This window comes from Chlorocebus sabaeus, chromosome 17, assembly GCF_047675955.1.
Source record: "Chlorocebus sabaeus isolate Y175 chromosome 17, mChlSab1.0.hap1, whole genome shotgun sequence".
NCBI classification, from domain to species: Eukaryota; Metazoa; Chordata; class Mammalia; order Primates; family Cercopithecidae; genus Chlorocebus; species Chlorocebus sabaeus.
Genome location: NC_132920.1, coordinates 4,859,153 through 4,880,298, shown reverse-complemented (window position 1 = coordinate 4,880,298; position 21,146 = coordinate 4,859,153). Strand labels below are relative to the sequence as shown.

The 21,146-nt window shown below is 43.1% G+C and overlaps 1 pseudogene; it reads right to left on the bottom strand.

Annotated features, from left to right (window-relative positions):
* Positions 1-14,417: 14,417 nt before the first annotated feature.
* LOC103222249 (small ribosomal subunit protein uS13-like) lies at positions 14,418-14,827 on the bottom strand (annotated as a pseudogene).
* Between the last annotated feature and the right edge of the window lie 6,319 nt (positions 14,828-21,146).

Below are 21,146 nucleotides of genomic sequence, written 5' to 3'. Positions count from 1 at the left end.
GGGTGGTTTGTTTGCTCAACCTGGGTAGTCTTAAAAAATCTCAAGCTGCCCAGCACTTTGGGAGGCCGAGACAGGTGGATCACAAAGTCAGGAGATAGAGACCATCCTGGCTAACATGGTGAAACCCGTCTCTACTAAAAATTACAAAAAACTAGCCGGGCGAGGTGGCGGGCGCCTGTACTCCCAGCTACTCGGGAGGCTGAGGCAGGAGAATGGCGTGAACCCGGGAGGCGGAGCTTGCAGTGAGCTGAGATCCGGCCACTGCACTCCAGCCTGGGCGAGAGAGCGAGACTCCGTCTCAAAAAAAAACAAAAAAAAAAACTCAAGCTGGAAATTTCAAGTGATAACAGGATTTTAGTGCCTTACTGGTAACTGGCAGAAGCAAAACAGATTGTCTTTGGAGAAACTCGGAGAATTTCAAGGAATATAAGTTCATAGAAAAAAAATCACAAACGTAAAATAGGCAAGAACCGGCAGAAACAAGGGGCAGAAGAAGGCCACTAAGTCTTAGAAAGACTTAAGATGTTAAGTTAGCAAGCACATCCATAAAGTGTGCTTTATACTTACAGAAATAAGGGGGTTTAAATGGCATGAGCATAAAAACAATGAAGCAGATTGTAAAAAGTGCCAAACAAATCTAGGAATGAAAAATATAATTGAAATTGCAAGTTCCACTGGTTGGTTTAACAGCAGACTAGATGCCACTGAAAATAGAATAATGGATATGAAGAAATTAAGATCTTTTCAAATTTGCAAAAGCTGAAAGACTGTCATCCATAGGTCTGCACTACAAGAAAAGTTAAAGGATGTCCTTTGGGCATAAGGAAAATGCCTGCCTTCTGAAGGAAATGAAGAACACTGAAAATAGTAAGAACATGGGTAAATGTAGGATTTATTATTTAAACCTCTTTAAAAGACAGTTGTTTAAATGAAAGTCATAGTGTGAGATTTATATGTGTAAAAGTAGAATGGATGACCACAATAGCTTAAAGACCAGGAGAGGAGAATCATTGCTATTGTAAAGTTCTTATGCACAAAGTGACATGCTACCATTTGAAGATAGAGTGTGATAAGTTACAGATGTGTGCTAAAGCAGCTGCTAAAATGACGTACCAAAAAATCATACCTATTAAACTATCAAAAGATAAAATGGAATTATTTTTAAAACTTGATTCATCAAAAAGACAGAAAAAGAGGTAAAAGGGAATAAAGACCAGATAGGATGAATAGAAGACAAATAGCAAGATGAGAGACTCAACCTAACTGTATCAAAAATCACATTAAATGTGAATAGTGTAAACACCCCAATTAAAAGGCACAGATTTTCAGACTGGATTGAAAACACATGAGCCAATTATATTCTGTCTACAAGAAATGTACTTTAAATAGAAAGATACAAATACTTAAAGGATGGGAAAAAAGATATGCTAACACTAGTTACATGAAAATTGAAGTGGCTATATTAATCAAAATAGAGCAAAAAGTAATTCCCAGCATATTAGTCATACTGCCATAAAGAAATATCTTTATGGCCATAAAGAAATATTGCCATAAAGAATACTGCCATAAAGAAATATCTGAAAGTGGGTAGCTTATAAACAAAAGAGGTTTAATTGGCTCATATTTCTTTTTTTTTTTTTTTTTTTTTTTGAGATAGAACCTCCCTCTGTTGCCCAGGATGGACTGCAGTGGCACAATCTCGGCTCACTGCAACCTCCACCTCCTGGGTTCAGGTGATTCTGCTGCCTCAGCCTCTTGAGTAGCTGGTATTACAGACATGCACCACCACGCCCGGCTAGTTTTTTTGTTTGTTTGTTCAATTTTTTTTTTTTTAGTAGAGACGGGGTTTCACCATATTGGCCAGGCTGGTCTCGAACTCCTGACCTTGTGATCCGCCCACCTCAGCGTCCCAAAGTGCTAGGATTACAGGCATGGGCCGCCGCACCCGGCCTAATTGGCTCACATTTCTGCAGGCTGTGCAGGAAGCACGGTGGGCATCCACTTGACTTCTGGGGAGGCCTCAGGAAAACTCAGTCATGGCGGAAAGTGAAAGAGAAACATGGCCATAGAAGGAGGGAAGGGTCAGGGAAGTACCACACACTTTTAAACAACCAGATCTTGTCAGAATTCTATCATGAGAAGAGCACTAAATGGGGGAACCCACCCCCATGATCCAGTCACCTCCCACCAGGCCCCACCTCCAACACTGGGGATTACAATTTGACATGAGGTTTAGGCAGGGACATAGACCCAAGCCATATCACCCAGGATCATAGGAAGTTATTTCATACTTATAACACACACCTCATAACAAAGCTTCAAAACACATGAAGCAAGAACAAGTAGAACTTCAAGGAGACATAGATCAATCCACTATTATCAGACGTTAATACCCAACCCTCAATAATTGACAGAACAAGTAGGCAGGAAATCAACAAGAATAAAGTAGACTTCAACAATTCTTTCAATCTACTTGACCCGACTGATATTTTTAGAACATTGTATCTTACAACAGCAGAAAATTTTTCTTGAGAAAATTGAGAAACAACTCAATTTTGTTTTCTGAGGAATAACTTGAGAAAAATGTTTAGTTGTTTGAGTTAAAATAATAGTATCAGATTTATAACATACGTAAAAGGAAAAGTTTTTCCTTTTGTAAAAAGGAATGTAAAATGTAGAAGGATTAAGTTTTTCTCAAGTACATATGGAACGTTTATAGAGATGGACTACATTATAGACCATTTAAAAAGTCTCAAATTCAAAAGATTTGTCACATGAAGTATATTGTCTGGCCATGGTGGAATTAAATTAGAAATCAATAGCAGAAACTAGAAAAGAGAAAAACCTAAAGTAAGCAGAAGGAAAGGAATAATAAAGGTCAAAGTGGGACTTAATGAAATTTTTAAAATAGAGAAAAATTAATGAATCAAAATTTGGGGAGTTTGGGGGGAAATATTTTTAAATTGAGAAATCTCCAGCCAGGTAGATATATCAGGGAAAAAAGAAACAAGACACAAGTTACCAATATAAGCAATGAGACAGGTGACATCACTGAAGAGCCTACAGATAGAAAAGGATAGTGAGGAAATATTAGGAACACCTTTATAGCAATAAATTCAACATGGATTAAATTGACACATCCTTTGAAAGGCACAGATTACCAAAGCTCACCCAAGAAGAAATAGATTACCTGAATAGCTCTATGTCTGTTCAAGAAGTTGAAATTACAGTTTAAAAACCTGTAACGAAAATCTCACCTGTATTCCCAGCATGTTGGGAAGTTGAGATGGGAGGATCACTTGAAGCCAGGAGTTCAAGGACAGGCTGGACAACATAGCGAGATTCTGAAGAAAAAAGAAAAAAACTAAAAAACTAAAAAAATTAGCCAGGCATGGTAGCACATGCCTGTAGTCCTAGCTACTTGAGAGGCTGAGGCAGGATGATTGCTTGAGCCTAGGAATTGAAGGCTGCAGTGATCTATGATCACACCACTGCACTCCAGCCTCGCTGACAAATCAAGGCCCTGACTCAAGAAAGGGAGAGAAGGAGAGAGAGAGAGGAAGAAATACTTTCCACCTCATTATCTGAGGACAGAATTATCCTAGTACCAAAATTATCCTAGGACCCTGGCCAAACAACATGCTACGAAGGAAAGAAAACTACAGACCAACATTTCTCATGAGCATAGGGTAAAATTCTAAGCCAATTTATCAAATTGAATCCTACAAGATAAGAAACAGGTAACACAGTATGATCAAGAGGGAATATCCAAGGAGTGTAGGGTTGACTTAATATTTGAAAAATCAATCAATCTAATTCATCATATAAACAAACTCAGAAAGAATATTCGTATAATCAATCAATACAGAAAGGCATTTGACAAAATCCAGCTTTTGCAAAATTCCATTGCAAAATTCAATGGACTCTACAAATGAGCTACTAGAACAAATAAGTGAGTCTGTCAAGGTTGCAGGATAAAAAGTAGTGTACAAAAATCAGTTGTATGTGGTAGCAATGAAAAATTAATAATTGAAATAAAAAATCAACAACATTAGCAGTCGCATAAACAATACTACCTTTGCAATAGCAGAAATACCTGGGATAAGTCTGACCAAAAAAATGAGAAAAATACCGTACACTGAAAACTACAAAATATTACTATGATAAAGAAGACCTAAGTAGATGATATACCTTGTTCATGGGTTACAAGACTCAATATTGTTAAGATGTCGTGTCATACTCCCAAAATATAGATTCAATATAGATTTAATATAATCTCAATCAAAATCCCAGCAGCCTATTTGTGCGTGCATGCGTGTGTGTGTGTATGTGTGTGTGTGTAAATTGACAAGCTGATTCTAAAATATTTGTAGAACTTCAAAGGACCTAGAGTAGCCAAACAACTCCACAAAAGAAGAACCAAGTTTGAGGACTAATATTACCGTATTTTAAGGAGTTATTCTGAAGCTACAGTAATCAAGAGAGTGTGGTATTGACATGAAGGATATACCAATAGATCAATGATACAGGAATTGTATCCAGAATATAAAGTACTTTCAAAACTCAGCAATAAGAAAACAAACAATCCAAATGGAAAATGAAGGAAAGACATCAACAGACATTTTACCAAAGAGTATATTTAGACAGCAGATAAATGAATGAAAAGATGTTCTAACATCATTAACCATTAGGAAAAAGGCAAATTAAAATCATGATATCACTAACTTCTACTAGAATGGTTAAAAGATAGCGATAACACGGAATTCTGACAAGTATGCTGAGAAACTTCATCTCTCATATATTGCCGGTGGTAATGTATAATTTCACAACCATTCGGAAAAATATTTCCCAGTTTACTTATAAAGGTAAACATGAAATTATTGTATGACACAGTAGTTTCACTCTTGGGCATTTATCCTGGGGAAATGAACTTATGGTCACACAAAAACCCATACTCAAATGTTCATGGCAGCTTTATGTGTAATGAACAAAACCCAGGAAAAAAACAAATGTCCTTCAGTGTGTGAACTTGTGATCCGTGAAATACTGCTTAACAATAAAAAGGAGCAAGTTATTAACACACCCAGTAACTTGGAAGGATCTCAAGGGAATTATACGGAGTGGAAAAAAACCCAGACCAAAAAGGCACTGTTGTATGATTCCATTTATATAACATCCTTGAAATGAAAAAATTGTAGGAATGGAGACCAGACTAGTGGTTGCCTGAGATTAGGGATGTTGGGGGTACGGAGGGGTCGGTGTGGCTGTAACAGGGCAATAAAAAGGATCATCGTGGTGATGGAACTCTTCTATATCTTGACTGTGGTTGTCAGTACACGGACCTACACATGAAATAAAACTGCATAGAACACACCCCACCGCCGCCCCCAACACACACACTACAAGTAAAACTAAGGAAATCTGAATCAGGTCTGTGGATTGTACCAATGTCAATTTCCTAGTTTTGACAATGTGCTACAGTTATATTAGATGTTACCACTGGAGGTATCAAATGTTACACAGGACCTTTCTGTATGATATCCGCCACTTCCTCTGAATCTATAATTGTTTCAAAAGGTAAACACAAATTTGGGAAAGAGAAAAGGGGATAGGAGGAGGGAGGCCCATACAGGTATATGTGAATTGTCCTGACTCAAACTTCCTTGCAGAATGGATGATTCCTGTGGATTTATTACAGTATTCGAATAAATAAATGGTCATGCATGGGAACAGTGATGAAAATGGGTCAAAATCAATGCAAAATCACAGTGGTTACTCCAGCCCTGTGCACTGAGCCTGGAGGAAGTCTACAGGGGGTGGAAGGGAATGAGGGTGGGGTGGATGTCTCCAGTAGACAGTTAGTCCTGGATTTCCTGAGGATGAAAAGCAACTGAGAGCATAGGAACAAGCAAAACAAAGAAGGCAGGTAGTGCTCAGAACATAAGGCCGCAGCATGCACTGTCTTTTGCACCGTAGGTAAGGCTGGTCTCTCCCTGAAAAAGGCAGGCAGCCAGGGTGACCCCAAGGATGGCGAGGCGGGGCACAGGGCTGGGCTCTGTGGCAGCCTGTTCTGGCGCCCAGCCTCTGCTGGGAAAGAGCTGTGAGCCAGCCTGTGGGGAGGAATGCCTAGACTGGTTGAAGAGGGCTGTGGTGGGTCAGGATGTGGAGGGCACTCGTGGTGGGCTTCCAAAAACCTAGGATCAGTCCCCAGGACTCTCCCTCTATGTCTCCTTTATGCCCCCAACCCCAGCCACTGGCCATCCCCTGCTCTAGCTGGGGCAACCTCCTTCAGTAGTGTTGATGGCAAAATTTTGGATCTTATTTTTAGCAAAGCTACTCTGTATATGACTTGTTTAGCATCACACTACCTGCCACATGGATATCTTCTCTGGGACAAGTTGCTGTCTTTGCCCATCTGTTATGGACTGAATGTTTCTGTCCCCTGAAAATTCATATGCTGAGGCCCTAACCCCAGTGTGATGGTCTTAGCAGGCGGGGCCTTTGGGAGGTGCTTGGGCTTAGATGAGGTCTTCAGGGTGGAGCCCCCACAGTGGGATTAGTGTCCTCACAGGAAGAGGATGAGATCACCGCTCTCTTGGGCATGTGAGGGTACAGCAAGGACACAGCCATGGAAAAGCCAGGAAGGGAGCCCTCACCAGGACCCCAGTCATGCTGGCACCCAGCTCCAGGGACTTCCCAGCCTCCAGAACTATGAGAAATCGGTTTATCTTGTTTAAGGCATGCAGTCTACGGTATTTGGTTATGGCAGGCTGAGCTAAGCCCCCATCTCTAGCAGTAACATTCAGTGACTATCCCTATCATGTTCAGAGTGATATCCATCCAGGGGCATCTACTGCCTCCCCTCTCCACTAACCACTCAGCCACACCCATCCTTACTGCCAAGAGGTTTTTTTTTTTCCCCCTTTCTTCATTAAAACTTTTTTAGAGGCTAGGCATGGTGGCCCAGCCCTATAATCCTAGCACTTTGGGAGGCTGAGGCAGGTGGATTGCTTGAACTCAGGAGTTCAAGATCAGCCTAGCCAACACGGCAAGACCCTATTTCTACAAAAAAATACACAAATTAGCTGGACATGGTGGTGCATGCCTGTAGTCCCAGCTACTCAGGAGGCTGAGGTGGGAGGATCACCTGAGCCTGGGAGATTGAGGCTGCAGTGAACTGAGATCACACCACTGCACTCCAGCTTGGGTGACAGAGCAAGACCGTATCTCAAATAAAAAAAAAAAAGACTTTTTTAAAGAACAGTTTTAGATTTATGGGAAAAAAGCAGTACAGAGAGTTCCTATGTACTTCCCCCAACACACACATACAGACACACACACACACACGCACAATTTCTCCTAAATTAACGTCTTTCATTAGTATGATATATTTGTTACAGTTAGTGAACCAATATTGATACGTGTTATTATTACCTAGGGTCCAGACTATATTCAGACACCCTTCGTTTTCCCCAGAGTCCTTTTCCTGTCCCAGGTCCCTCCAGGACCTCACGTTCCATTGAGTCCTCCTGGCTGTGAGTGTCTGAGGCTCTCCTGGTTTGGGGTGGTCTTGACAGTTCTTCAGGGTGCTGCTTGGGGAAATTGTGGAATGCCCCTTTGTTGCAATTTGTCTGATATTTTTTTCTTGAGATTAGATAAGAGCTGTGGATTTTAGAAAGGAAGACCACAGAGGTAAAATGCCATTGTCATCACATTATTTCAAGGGCACATAGACTCAATGTGATTTAGGGCTGTTGCTGTTGACCTTGATCAGCTGGCCGAGGCGGTGATTGTCAGGCATCTCCACTGTGAAGTTACTCTCCTCTGGTCCCCTTTCCATTCTGTCCTCTTTGGAAGGGAGTCACTATGTGCAGTCCACCGTTAAGGAGTGGAGAATTCTGCTCCCCTCCTTTAGAGTGGAATAGATACATAAAGCATTTCAAATTCTGCAGGGGAGATCTCTTCTCCCCCACTCATTAATGTATTCAATCATTGATTTCTATCAGTGTGGACTCATGGGTCTTTCGACTTTGTTAAAATCCAATTCTAATACTGCTTTCTGTATTTTGTAGCTCAAACTGTTCCAGCTCTGGCCATTGGAAGCTCTTTCAGTTGGCTCCTGTGCCCCTTCAACATAAACCCATCAATGGGATGCGTGTGTTTTTACTGTTACGCTGAGCACTTCCTTACTTCCTGGCACCACAAGATGCTCCTGGCGCACCTCACATTTCCTGCCTCAGTCCTAGAATCAACCATTTCTCTCAGGAATGTTGGTTCCTTTTTGTTTTTTTGAGAATGGCACTAGACACTAAAGTCTGGGTGCTGGGTGTGCTCACCGATACTGAGGTCAGCCAGGTGTCTCTAATACACTGTTGTCAGGTTATGTTCTGACCTACACTCTCCACTCCATCAAAATACTCTTGCATTTTCCAGTTCTTAATTGGCATTCCCATATCTATGTCTTCCTCACCTCCAACCCCGCCCATCACATGCCCAGGGGGTTGTCACCTCCTGCATGATTTCCCAGCAGAAGTTGCCTTTCTCTTCTCTGGAGCACTCTGCACACTGAGGACACAGCTTGCTTGTTTGGTCTTGGAGTTTCTCTGCCCTATCTTCAGGCCCCTCCTTGGCTCTAAGCCTTGAGGGCAGGTCAGTGTCTCCAACCACTGACTCTCCTGAAGTTTCTAGCTCAGTAACTCATCCATCCAGGACTGCTTAGACCTTGACAATATATCACCATCCTGAGGAGTCCTGTCACAAAGGACTGAGAAAGCTTCCAGCTGCTGGGTTCTTCCTCCCTCAACCTGATGGAACCAGCCCAGCAGGAAGCCAGGAAGGGGTGTTGTTTCAGTGTGTTACTCTTATTATCTGTAATAATGCACACCAACGGAGAGGAAGTGATATAATAAGGAACTTAGGAGGTGTCAGTTGAAGTTGGAAATAAGATTAATTGCTGTTAATTCTCTTTAGTCATCCCATGCTTTTGACTCATGCTTTCAAACTATCTGTATCTACCAGTTAATACCATGTTAGACTATCTTCCATTTTAAAGAAAAGACTGGCCGGGTACAGTGGCTCACGTCTGTAATCCCAGCACTTTGGGAGGCTGAGGTGGGCGGATCACAAGGTCAGGAGATCAAGACCATCCTGGCTAACATGGTAAAACCCCGTCTCTACTAAAAATACAAAAAATTAGTCGGGCGCGGTGGTGTGCGCCTGTAGTCCCAGCTACTGAGGAGGCTGAGGCAGGAGAATGGCGTGAACCTGGGAGGTGGAGGTTGCAGTGAGCAGAGATCACGCCACTGTACTCCAGCCTGGGCGACAGAGCAAGACTCCGTCTTAAAAAAACAGAAACAAAAAAAAAAAAGAGAGAGAGAGAGAGAGAGAAGACTGATATAAAAGAGGGGTTTTAAAAGACTGAGTTGAGGAATTTATATAAATAGGAAAAAAAAAACTTGTAAATCTTCAAGGAACGAGTGTCAAGAGGTTTCTGTGGGGAAAAAGACTCTACAAAGTTACCCAGGCAGTTCTCTTAGGTTTGGAGCAAGGGAGCAGTAACACAGCAAGAAACTACACCAGAAGCCCTCCTTTTAAGGAGCTAAGATTGTGCTGAGTTCTCAGTGTAACCTGCTGGATCATGGGGAGTAGAGTGTCTATGCAAGCATATTCCTCAGAATACAGGTTATGGAAAATAGTTTCTCCTCTGAGTGAAAGTTATTCAATATTCGCTTTAGCGAAGAGGTCAAATTAAACTAGTTACTTGGCAGCCAGCGAGATCCACCCAATTCCAAGGATATGACTGAGGCCAAAGAGGATGCTTTTCATCTCTTATAATTGGAGAAATAATGGTCTCGTTTTCCTGTGGCCAACATTGGGGTTGGCCCCAATGGCATGTTGCCCCCAAACCCAGGTGGCATTTTCACCACAAGGCTCCTTCATGAATTACTTGGGTCCATTGTAACGTGCACTGAGCACCTGGCTTATACTCCATCCAGTTCCTGTGGGGGCTGTGAGGACAGGAGGAAGGGATGAACCTACTCCTCCCTTTGAGGAGAAGACTTTTAAGGGGACTGCCGTCCCTATCTTGACCTCATCAGTTCTTGGCTCAAGCTGATGTGCTAGACGGTTATCCCCAAAGAGCTGCATGAACACGCGGGAAGAGGCAGAGCCTTGGGTCAGCTGGGACCCTTGCCCCGGGGAGGAAAGCCACCGGGAACTTCCTGGTCTTGGAGCTCCAGCCGCCTCACCTTTCTCCCATTCCTGGGCCCCAGTGTACCTGTTTAAAAAGGCATTGCTCAACAGCACACTGGCTAGAGCTTCACAAGGGCCATTTTCCCCTAGCGGTGAATGGAAACTTTTCTCAGAAGAATGCTTGACTTTACAGAAGCAACAGTTTTCTTAGATAAAACTCCGTACCCAGTGATGGATTATCAGCTCCCACATTGTGCCTATGGTGACTTTCCTTGTTTTAGGACAGGGAGAGTCATGGAAAGGTGGCTGGACTTGGGGTAGGGCTGCCTTTTTTCTTTCTCTTTTAATATCCATGGGTGGGGGCTGGAGGAGAGGCATCAGGGGCAAGCTGGGCGGGAAGGAACTGCAGAAGCGCACTGTAGTCACATGAGCACCATCGGCAGGGAAAGCTCCGTGAGAAAGGTGGGAGGGTCAGATGGTTCAGGGACTGGAAACCCAGGCCATTCCTCGATTAGCATCTGTGAGCTCTGTCTGAGGAGAAAATACACACAGAAAAAAAATGTATATTCGGCCCAGCTCAGTGGTTCACGCCTGTAATCCCAGCACTTTGGGAGACCGAGGCAGGAGGATCATGAGGTCAGGAGATGGAGACCATCCTGACCAATGTGGTGAAACCCTTTCTCTACTAAAAGATACAAAAATTAGCTGGGCGTGTTGGCGTGTGCCTGTAGTCCCAGCTACTTGGGAGGCTGAGGCAAGAAAATCGCTTGAACCAGGGAGTCAGAGGTTGCAGTGAGCCAAGATCTCACCACTGCACTCCAGCCTGGCGACAGAGCAAGACTCTGTCTCAAAAAAAAAAAAAGTATATTCTTACAGACTTTGTCTTTCTCAACTAGTGAGGTAAGTTGGAGGCCTTCCTTTCGTTTAGGAAGTGCTCACATCTGGCACACTGTGCGTCTTAGTGCCTCTTGGTTCTTAGACCACGCAGCACCCAGGGAAGATTGGGAAGCGTGAGAATGGGGGGCAGTTTCTTGGATCTATAAGCAGCCAGATTTGTCATGTTTCTTTTAGGCCTCTAACAGGCCTCCATCTCTTTGTTCCCGAGGGAAAGTCGTAGGCATATAATGCCTTCTGAACTTCTAAAATGTGTCACTTTTTCTCAGCTGGTAAACTTTGCCCCTATTTCATTTTAAAGTTCTCAGAATAAAAGTACAGCCGGTATATTTGACTTCATAATAATAGCTGACATTTCTGAGCACTTCCTGTGTGTTCAAGCAGGCTGAGCATCTGATATACCCTCCGTCAGTTCATGCCCCCTACAGCCCCTCAAGGCAGGTTTTGCTCACACAGGAAAATTGAACATACCGGTCCAAAACGCAAAGGATTGTAGATTGTGCTGAGAATGATGAAGAAGCTGATGCAGCAGAGCTCCATGCTGACCCTCTGTCTGCCAAAAGGCAGGACATAGATTGACAAAGAGAAAAGGTATCCTGCCCTGCCCCTTGCTCTGCCAGGGAGAACAAAGGTTGCCACCGAAGACAGCTGTGGGCCCCCAACGGCCTGGAGATGGAACCAGAGACGTTTACACTAACAAGCTTTACTGACTAACCTGCATCAGCCATGGCTTGCCTTCCCTCCAGTTGCTGCCCACAGAGACCCACAGTTCTTCTGCTTTGTCCTGCTGCTTCTCCAAACTGTATTGTTCTTTGTTGAAGATGCTAGATAAGCCAGCGTTCTAAACCCCTGCTCCGAGTGACCTCCCACTGAGATTTCTCCACATGGTGCATGCCATGTGCGTGTTCATCAACTGGCTTATCTTCCTCTTGTTAATCTGTTTTTTTTCCACAGGGGTCTGCCCTAACTATGAACTTATGAGAGTTAAGGACAAATTCTATTTCCTCCCCGATACTCACATTTGACAACTAAATTTAGAGAAATTAAGTAACCTTCCCAAGGCCACTTGGCTAAGTAAGCAGTCAAACCAAAATTACTAATTAAATTTGATTCCACAGTTGGAGTTTTTTCTTTTTCTTGTTTCAAGACAGGATCTCACTCTGTTTCTCAGGCTGGAGTGCAGTGGCACGATCACAGCTCACTGGAGCCTCAACCTCCTGAGATCAAGCTCAAGGCTGGAGTGCAGTGGTGTGAACACAGCTCACTGTAACCTCAACCTCCTGAGATCAAGCTCAAGGCTGGAGTGCAGTGGTGTGAACACAGCTCACTGGAGCCTCAACCTCCTGAGATCAAGCTCAAGGCTGGAGTGCAGTGGTGTGAACACAGCTCACTGTAACCTCAAACTCCTGGCCTCAAACAGCCCTCCCGCCCCAGCTTTCTGAACAGCTGGGACTACAGGCACGCACCACCATGCCAAGCTAATTTTTATAGTTATTTCTGTAGTGACAGGGTCTCACTATGCTGCCCAGGCTGGAATACATGTATTTATTCAAAAAGGAAGAAAATTCTCAAACCGCCTTTGCAAAAATCATAATAACAGAGAAAATTATGACCGTGAAAGATATCAGATCTAACTGACCCCATCTTGCTTCTAACCTCTAAACTGTTCTTCCTTCCTGGGCGTAGGCCAAACTAGCTTTGGGAAGGAATTTAGTGTATAGTTAATATAATAGCCTTTCCTAAAAGGCTAAACTGTTCTTGTAAAACAAAGGAAAGCCACCAGCCACCAAGTCAAGATGAGAGGGGCTAGAATTCTAAATATTACCAGCCATTATTCCAGAAGTCATAAGATTTGCAACTTCCCCAATTACTCTTGAAGGTAACATCATAACTGTGAACCTGAGATTGAACTTTTGAGGTATCTTTTCAGGATTTTTGCATTTCTAACATCCAGATGGCCCTACCTGAACTTGCCAGCAAGTTCTGTGGCCCCCACCCAGGAACTGACCCAGCAGAAGAGAACAGCTTCAACTCCTTGTGATTTCATCCCTGAGCCAGCCAGTCAGCACTCCCAATTCGCTGGCCCCCTATCCACCAAATTATTCTTTAAAACTCTGATCCCTGAGTTTTGGGGGAGACTGATTTGAGTAATAATAAAACTCTGGTCTCCTGCACAGCCAGCTCTGTGTGAATTACTCTTTCTCTATTGTAATTCCCCTGTCTTGATAAATTGGCTCTGTCTAGGCAGGAGGCAAGGTGAACCCCTTGGGTGGTTACAATTCTGACATGCTGCAACATGGATGAACCAAAGACATATGCTAAGTGAGGTAAGCCAGTCACAAAAGGAACAGTATTGTATGATTTCACTTATAGAATCAGCACATTCATAGATACAGAAAGTAGACTAGGCCAGGTATGGTGGCTCATGTCTGTAATCCCACCATTTTGGGAGACCAACGGGGATGGATCACTTGAGGTCAGCAGTTCAAGACCAGCCTGGCCAACATGGTGAAACCCTGTCTCCACTAAAAATACAAAAATTAGCTGGGTGTTGTGGCAGGCACCTGTAATCCCAGCTACTCAGGAGGCTGAGGCAGGTGAATTGCTTGAAACTGGGAGGCGGAGTTTGCAGTCAGCCAAGATTGTGCCACTGCACTCCAGCCTTGGTGACAGAGCAAGATTCCATCTTAAAAAAAATAAATAAATAAATAAATAAATAAAAGAACAGAGCCAGGTATGGTGGTGTGCTCCAGTAGTCCCAGCTACTTGCAAGGGTAAAGTGGAAGTGTAACTACCTAAGGGGTTATAATATCATGTCATCTACAGAGACAACTTAACTTCTTCCTTTCCAATGTGGATGCCCTTTATTTCTTTTTCTTGCCTAACTGCTCTAACAAGGACTTCCAGTACCATGTTGAATAGAAGTAGTGAAAATGGGCATTCTTGTCTTGTTCCTGATCTTAGAGGAAAAGCTTTCAACTTTTCCCTGTTGAATATGATGTTGACTTTGGCCTTATCATATATGGCCTTCATTGTGCTGAGGTGGATTCCTTTTATACCTAATTTGTTAAGAGTTTTTATGAAGAAAGCACAGTGAATTTTGTCAGGTGTCTTTTCTGCAAATATTGAGATGATCATATGGTTTTTGTCCCTCATTCTGTAAATGTGATATATCACATCAATTGATTTGAATATGTTGAGCCATCCTTGCATTCCAAGGATAAATCCCACTTGATCATGATGAATGGTTCCTTTACTCTGCTGTTGAATTCTAGTTGCTAGTATTTTTTGGGGGTATATTAACTATTAATTAACAGACAAGGCCCACAGACTTATTTCTTCTTGGACATACCTATGGTATGGACGTGATGGCCAATGGTCTTGGTGTGCTGACCTTGGACACAAAAGTCTCAGAATTGGTGCAGCCCTTTATTGACCCAAATCTTCTTTAGTTTCTCCAGACCATTGGCCAGGTCCTGGCTATATTTTCCATAATGTACATCCTCCTGTCTATTCAAGAACCAGTCTGGGATCTTGTACTGGCATGGATGATGACATGTTCCACCACATCCTCAGTGAGCTTTCCTGACCTTTTGGTGAGGTCAGTATCTGCTTTCCTCAATGCCACATGAGCATATCTTCGACCCACACCCTTAATGGCAGTGATGGCAAAGGCTATTTTCTGTCACCCCTTGAATACTCACAAAATGTGCTGGAGCCTCTCAAGGATCACTAAACACATGGTGGCAGCATGAGCAGCAGTCCGTAGGACTCTGGTGTAAGAGTAGCTTGCTAGAATTGTGTTGAGAACTTTTACATCTATGTTCATTAGGGATATTGGCCTTTAATTTTCTTTTCTTGTAGTGTCCTTGCCTGCTCTGCTATAAGAGTAATGCTAGTCTCATAAAACAAAAGGTTTTATCTTTTTTCCTAAAAAAATTCCTTTTCTGATAAAGTGTCATTGCCTTTTTGCCCCAAGTCTGGCTCCATCAATGAAATAATAAACTCTGAAGCTGATGTCACTACAATGCTCCCAGGCACTTTAAGATATTTGACATTTTATTTAGGAGACAGTTTCATTTTTCTACTGTGCGATTACAAAGAAATCATTTTCCATGCAGCATACTTGCTCTCAATCAAAACACTCGGATGTGATTTCAAAGCCTTGACACAGACCTGGTGGGCTGTGGATTTCCAGGACGGGCTGACTCTGGACACTGTAGCCCCCTGGGCCTCCCAGATGTGTGTGTGTGTGTGTGTGTGTGTGTGTGAGAGAGAGAGAGAGAGAGAGAGAGAGAGAGAGAGAGAGAGAGAGAGAGAGACTGAGCAGTGACTGTCAGCCCTGATTCTAGATGCTGGATGGCAGCCCCCAGATCCTAAAGGGAGGATCTGCTGACCCCAGAATTCATCCAAGCTGGAGAAGCTTAGCTTTTGGATGCTGTGCAGTCTTCTTGCACTTTTCTTCTGTACGCTGTGTAGATCCACATGTGATCTCTAAGGACTGAATTCTGAGGGATGCCAGTAGTTCAAGGAGATTAAAGTATCAACAGTTTACCATGTGCCAGAGAGTGCTAAGCAACTGTGTGAGTTTCCTCGTTTAGTTCTCCCAAGGACCCCATGAGGTAGGGACTCCAGTGCTCTCTCTTTTTAGCAAGCCTGTGCATTGAGCTTCTCTTTGGTTTTCAATTCCCACAACCATAGTTTTAAGTCAAGACTTCCTCACTGGAACAACAGGCATAGAAGCGCTTGTGTCCCCTGACTCCTAGATATTGCTTTGAGGAGTCTGACCCAGCATCTGATGTGTGCTTGGCTGTGCCGAGACAGAAACCTTTAACTGTGGACATAGCAGAGGCTGGTCTCTAGGCTGGACACCATGCAGGTGACACTCAAATGACAGAGTAAATAAAGGGGATTCTGGGGATATGTATTTCTGGCAATAAATGACACAGAAAGAGTCACTGTAGGAAAACATGACTCCCGCCAGACTGCACAAAGGGTGGAAAGAGGGAAGGAGAACGTCGTGTGCTTGATTCTCCCTGAGAATTGGAACAAGACAAAAATGCCCACTTTCACAACTTCTACTCAACTTGGTACTGGAAGTCCTACCCAGAGTCAGACAAGAGAAATAAATAAAGGTCATTCAAATTGGAAAAGAGGAAGTCAAACTGCCACTGCTTCCTGATGATGTGATCATATACCTAGAATGCCCTAAAGACTCTTCCAAAAAACTCCTAGATCTGATAAATGAATTCAGTAAAGTTTCAGGATACAAAATTAATGTACACAAAGCAGTAGCTGTGCTATACACCAACAATGACCAAGCTGAGAATCAATCAAGAACTCAATCCCTTTTACAACAGCTGTAAAAAATTAAAATAATAATAATAAAATACTTAGGAAAATACTTAACCAAGGAGGTGAAAGAGCTTTACTAGGAAAACTACAAGGCACTGCTGAAAGAAATCATAGATGACACAATCAGATGGAAACACATCCCATGCTCATGGATGGGTAGAATCAATATTGTAAAAATGACCATACTGCTCAAAGCAATTATAGATTCAATGCAACTCCCATCAAAATACCATCATCATTCTTCACAGAACTAGAAAAAAAAAATCCTAAAATTAATATGGCACCAAAAAAAGGTACACATAGCCAAAGAAACACTAAGCAAAAGGAAGAAAGCCAGAGGGATCACATTACCTGACTTCAAATTATACTACAAGACTATAGTCACCAAATCAGCATGGTACTGGAATAGAAATAAGCAGATAAACCAGTGGAACAAAATAGAGAACACAGAAATAAAGCCAAATTCTTACAGTCAACTGATCTTTGACAAAGCATACAAAAACATAAAGTGGAGAAAGGATATTCTATTCAATAAATGGTGCTGAGAAAACTGGCAAGCCACATGTAGAAGAATGAAGCAGGATCCTCATCTCTCACCTTACACAAAAATCAACTCAAGATGGATCAAACACTTAGAATCTAAGACCTGAAGACATACAAATTCTAGAAGATCATATTGGAAAGACTCTTCTACACATTGGATTCAGAAAATAATTCATGACTAAAAACCCAAAAACAAATGCAACGAAAACAAAAATAAATAAATGGCACCTAATTAAACTGAAAGGCTTCTGCACAGCAAAAGAAATAATCAGCAGAGTAAACAGACAACCCACAGAGTGGGGAGAAAATATTCTCAAATTATGCCTCTGTCAAAGGATAAATATCCAGAATCTACAAGGAACTCAAACAAATAACAATAATAATAATCCCATCAAAAAGTGGGCAAAGGGCGTGAACAGACAATTCTCAAAAGAAGATATACAAATAGTCAACGAACATATGAAAAAATGCTTAACATCACTAATTATCAGGGAAATGCAAATTAAAACCACAATGTGATACCACCTTACTCTGCAAGAATGGCCATAATTAAAAAATTAAAAAAACAATAGATGTCGGCATGGATTTGCTGAAAAGGGAACACTTTTACACTGCTGGTGAAAATGTAAACTAGTACAACCACTATGGAAAACAGGGTGGAGATTCCTTAAAGAAGTAAAAGTAGAGCTACCATTCAATCTGGCAATCCTACTCCTGTGTGTCTACCCAAAGGAAAAGAAGTCATTATACGAAAAAGACACTTGCACACACATGTTTATAGCAGCACAATTCACAACTGCAAGAATACAGAACCAACCTAAATGCCCATCAACCAATGAGTGAATAAAGAAAACGTGGTATATTTACAACATGGAATACTACTCAGACATAAAACTAAGTGAAATAAAAGCCTTTGTGGCAACTTGGATGGAATTGGAGGTTATTATTCTAAGTGAACTAACTCAGGAATGGAAAGCCAAATATCGTATGTTCTCACTTACAAGTGAGAACTAAACCATGTGGATGAAAAGGCCTAAGAATGATGTAATGGACTCCAGGGGGAGTTCAAGGAGGAAGGGTAGAAGGGGGATGAGGGATAAAAGACCACATATTGTGTTCAGTGTACACTCGTGGGTGATGGGTGCACCAAAATCTCAGAAATAACCACTAAAGAACTTATCCATGTAACCAAAAACCACTGGTTCCCCCAAAAACTATTGAAATAAAGTAAAACTTTTATTTTTATTTTTATTTTTATTTTTAGAAAAAGAAAGGTGCATGCTACGAGGAAGGCACCAGATTAAAGGCGTGTGAAGGGGCTGGCAGGCTGGGCTCGGAGGGGTAATGGGGCCTCCAGCTCTCAGCCGGGCAACAGTGGAACCACTTGGATGGCGGGACAGAGAGGAGCTCACAGCTCATCCGGGACCCCATCCCCAAAAGAAAATGTCCCACCGGCTCCTTCCAAGATGCAGGGGGCCTTTGTGCACAGGGCTTTGTGGGCTCTGTAGAAGTAAAAGTACCGAGTTTTTGCACCTCCCTGGAAATTCTCTCACAACTGCCACTGTATGCCCCGGTGTCAGCTGTCACCAGCCGGGATGGAGACTCATGCCCCAGGCCAGGTCCCAGACAAGTTTGTAGCTAAAGGAATTTCACATTTCTTTAGTCTGTCTCTCTATCTAAAGTAAAGGGAAGAAGGGAGGCCCTTTGAAATATCTAGAAATATCTGAGCTAAATGTATGGGTAAAAATTCCTTTCACAAAATGCTATTTTTCAAAAGGAAGCAGGGCGTCTATTTTCACCAAGATGGGTATTTCACAGCACTTTGGGATGTTCATAACACTGTCTTGCTTTCGTTTAGCCCAAGAAGCTGAAAAAGAGACAGAACTGAAGGAATTTGCCTTGGGTATTCTTCCCTGAAAGATGGCAGACAGCAAGTTGCTGCTTGGCATAAACCCAAGACCTGGGTGATTAAATAATGTATAACCATGGGGAGCCAGCAGGCACATGAATTGGTTTTCTAACAAGTGCACTTTCGGCCAAGAGGGTTAGCTGAGGTGCCTGCTCCCTCTCTGGAGCCAGACCAGCAGCCTCGGGGCTTTCAAATACAGCCACTGTCTGCCCCAGGCATATTCAAGACAGGGGAAAAAAATGCACATTTAAAGGAGTCCAAATCTTATGTAAAAACAAGTCCACAGGTCCAACTGGAATGGTCCTTCCAAAGAGGGAAAACATCAATTTAAATATTTGATTTGTATCCAAATCCATTTCATCAAAGACCTGGCACCCAGAACAGTCTGCGGACCCATCTGAGAAAGAACACAGACATTTCTGGTGTGCCTGAAAAGTAGCCTCAGCTCCCCAGGCCGCTGGAGCCAACAGCCAGAACTGGCTCTAAGTTTGGGGCATCAGGTTACCCAGTCCCAGTATTACACAGGCAAGTCCGGCTGAAACCGGAGCTGCCCCAACCCTTGCTTCACGCTGGCTTTGGGGCTTGAGCTTCCTCAGTCACAGCCAAACAGGGCCTGAGGCTGGGAGCTGGTGGGCTGGGAGCTGGGGCCCCCTTGGTTCTAGCTTCCCTGTGCTTTCTGCTGCTCTCTCTGGATCCTTCAGCGGCAGATTTTTGAATGGTCTGGCCAAAGCCCAAGACAGCCACTGAATAATCGGCTGCAGTTTGCAAAGCCATTCCATTTTGCAACTGCTGTTTTCATTCAGAATTTTCTGCAATTCCAATCCTCTCCCACCGCCCTCCATTGTAGGTTTGTGTTTTTTTTAAGTCTTCACACTTGGAAGGTACTTGGGCCTCTGAGGTGAGGACATGGGAAGGACTCAGATCTGCCTCCCCACTTTGGAAGGACACCCAAGACACAAAGGGACCCAAGGGAGGGCAAGGTGGAGGCGCCCCAGCTGCTTCTGGGAAAAGACCAGGCCATAGACATGGGAGAGCAGGGAGCACCCCAAATCACAGCACTGCTCGACACGGCTGTTCACCTGGAGAGCAAGATGCCAATCGTGAAAAAGCAGAGCACGAGAAAAAGCCATGCAGACAAGTCTCCCTCCCTACCACGCCTGGCGCACAGTGGATGCCCAGTAAACGTCAGTTCAGTCGAATTGCTTGTTGACAAGATTGCCTCACTGAGTACCAACTTCCTAACTCTCTTTTTGCCCATTGGAAAGGTCAAGTTATGTGTACTTCATGGACTGTTCCGAGCAACTCTTCTGACACTTTCTAAAAAACAGCTTTGCTGATCAAGACCACTAGGGATATTTTGTCCCAAATATTCAAAAATGCATGTCAGGGGGGAAAACTAACTCCATAGAAATCTTTCTTTAAAACAAATTTATGTATTTATGTATTTACTTATTTATTTATTTATTTAAGATAGAGTCTTGCTCTGTCACCCAGGCTGGAGTGCAGTGGTGTGATCTCAGCTCACTGCAACCTCCACCTCCCGGGTTCAAGCAATTCTCCTACCTCAGCCTCCGAGTAGCTGGGATTACAGGTGTGCGCCACCACATCCAGTTGATTTTTGTATTTTTAGTAGAGAAGGGGTTTTACCATGTTGCCCAGGCTGGTCTTGAACTCCTGACCTCAAGAGATCCACCCACCTCGGCCTGCCAAAGTGCTGGGATTACAAGCGTGAGCCACTGCGCCTGGCCTAACAATTTATTTATTTAAATTGTGGTAAAATACAACGGAAAATGTACCATCTTAACCATATTTATTTTTATTTTTTTGAGACAGAGTCTTCCTCTGTCTCCCAGGCCGAGGTGCAGTGGTGCGATCTCGGCTCAAGCAATCCTCCCACCTCAGTTTCCTGAATAACTGGGACTGCAGGTGCACGCCACCATGCCCAAAAATGTTTTGTGTTTTTAGTAGAGATGGGGTTTCAGCATGTTGCCCAAGCTGGCTTGAACTCCTAGGCTCAAGCAATCCACCCACCTCGGCTTCCCACAGTGTACCATCGTAACCATTTTTAAGTGTGCATTTCACCAGTGTTATGTGCCTTCGCACTGCTGTGCAACCATCACCACCGTCCATCTCCAGGTCCTTTCCATCGTCCCGAACTGAAATTCTGTCCCATTAAACACTCATTTCTTACTCTTCCTCTCCCTGTTCCCTGGCACCCCCATTTGTCTCTGTGAAATTCACTACTCTAGGAACC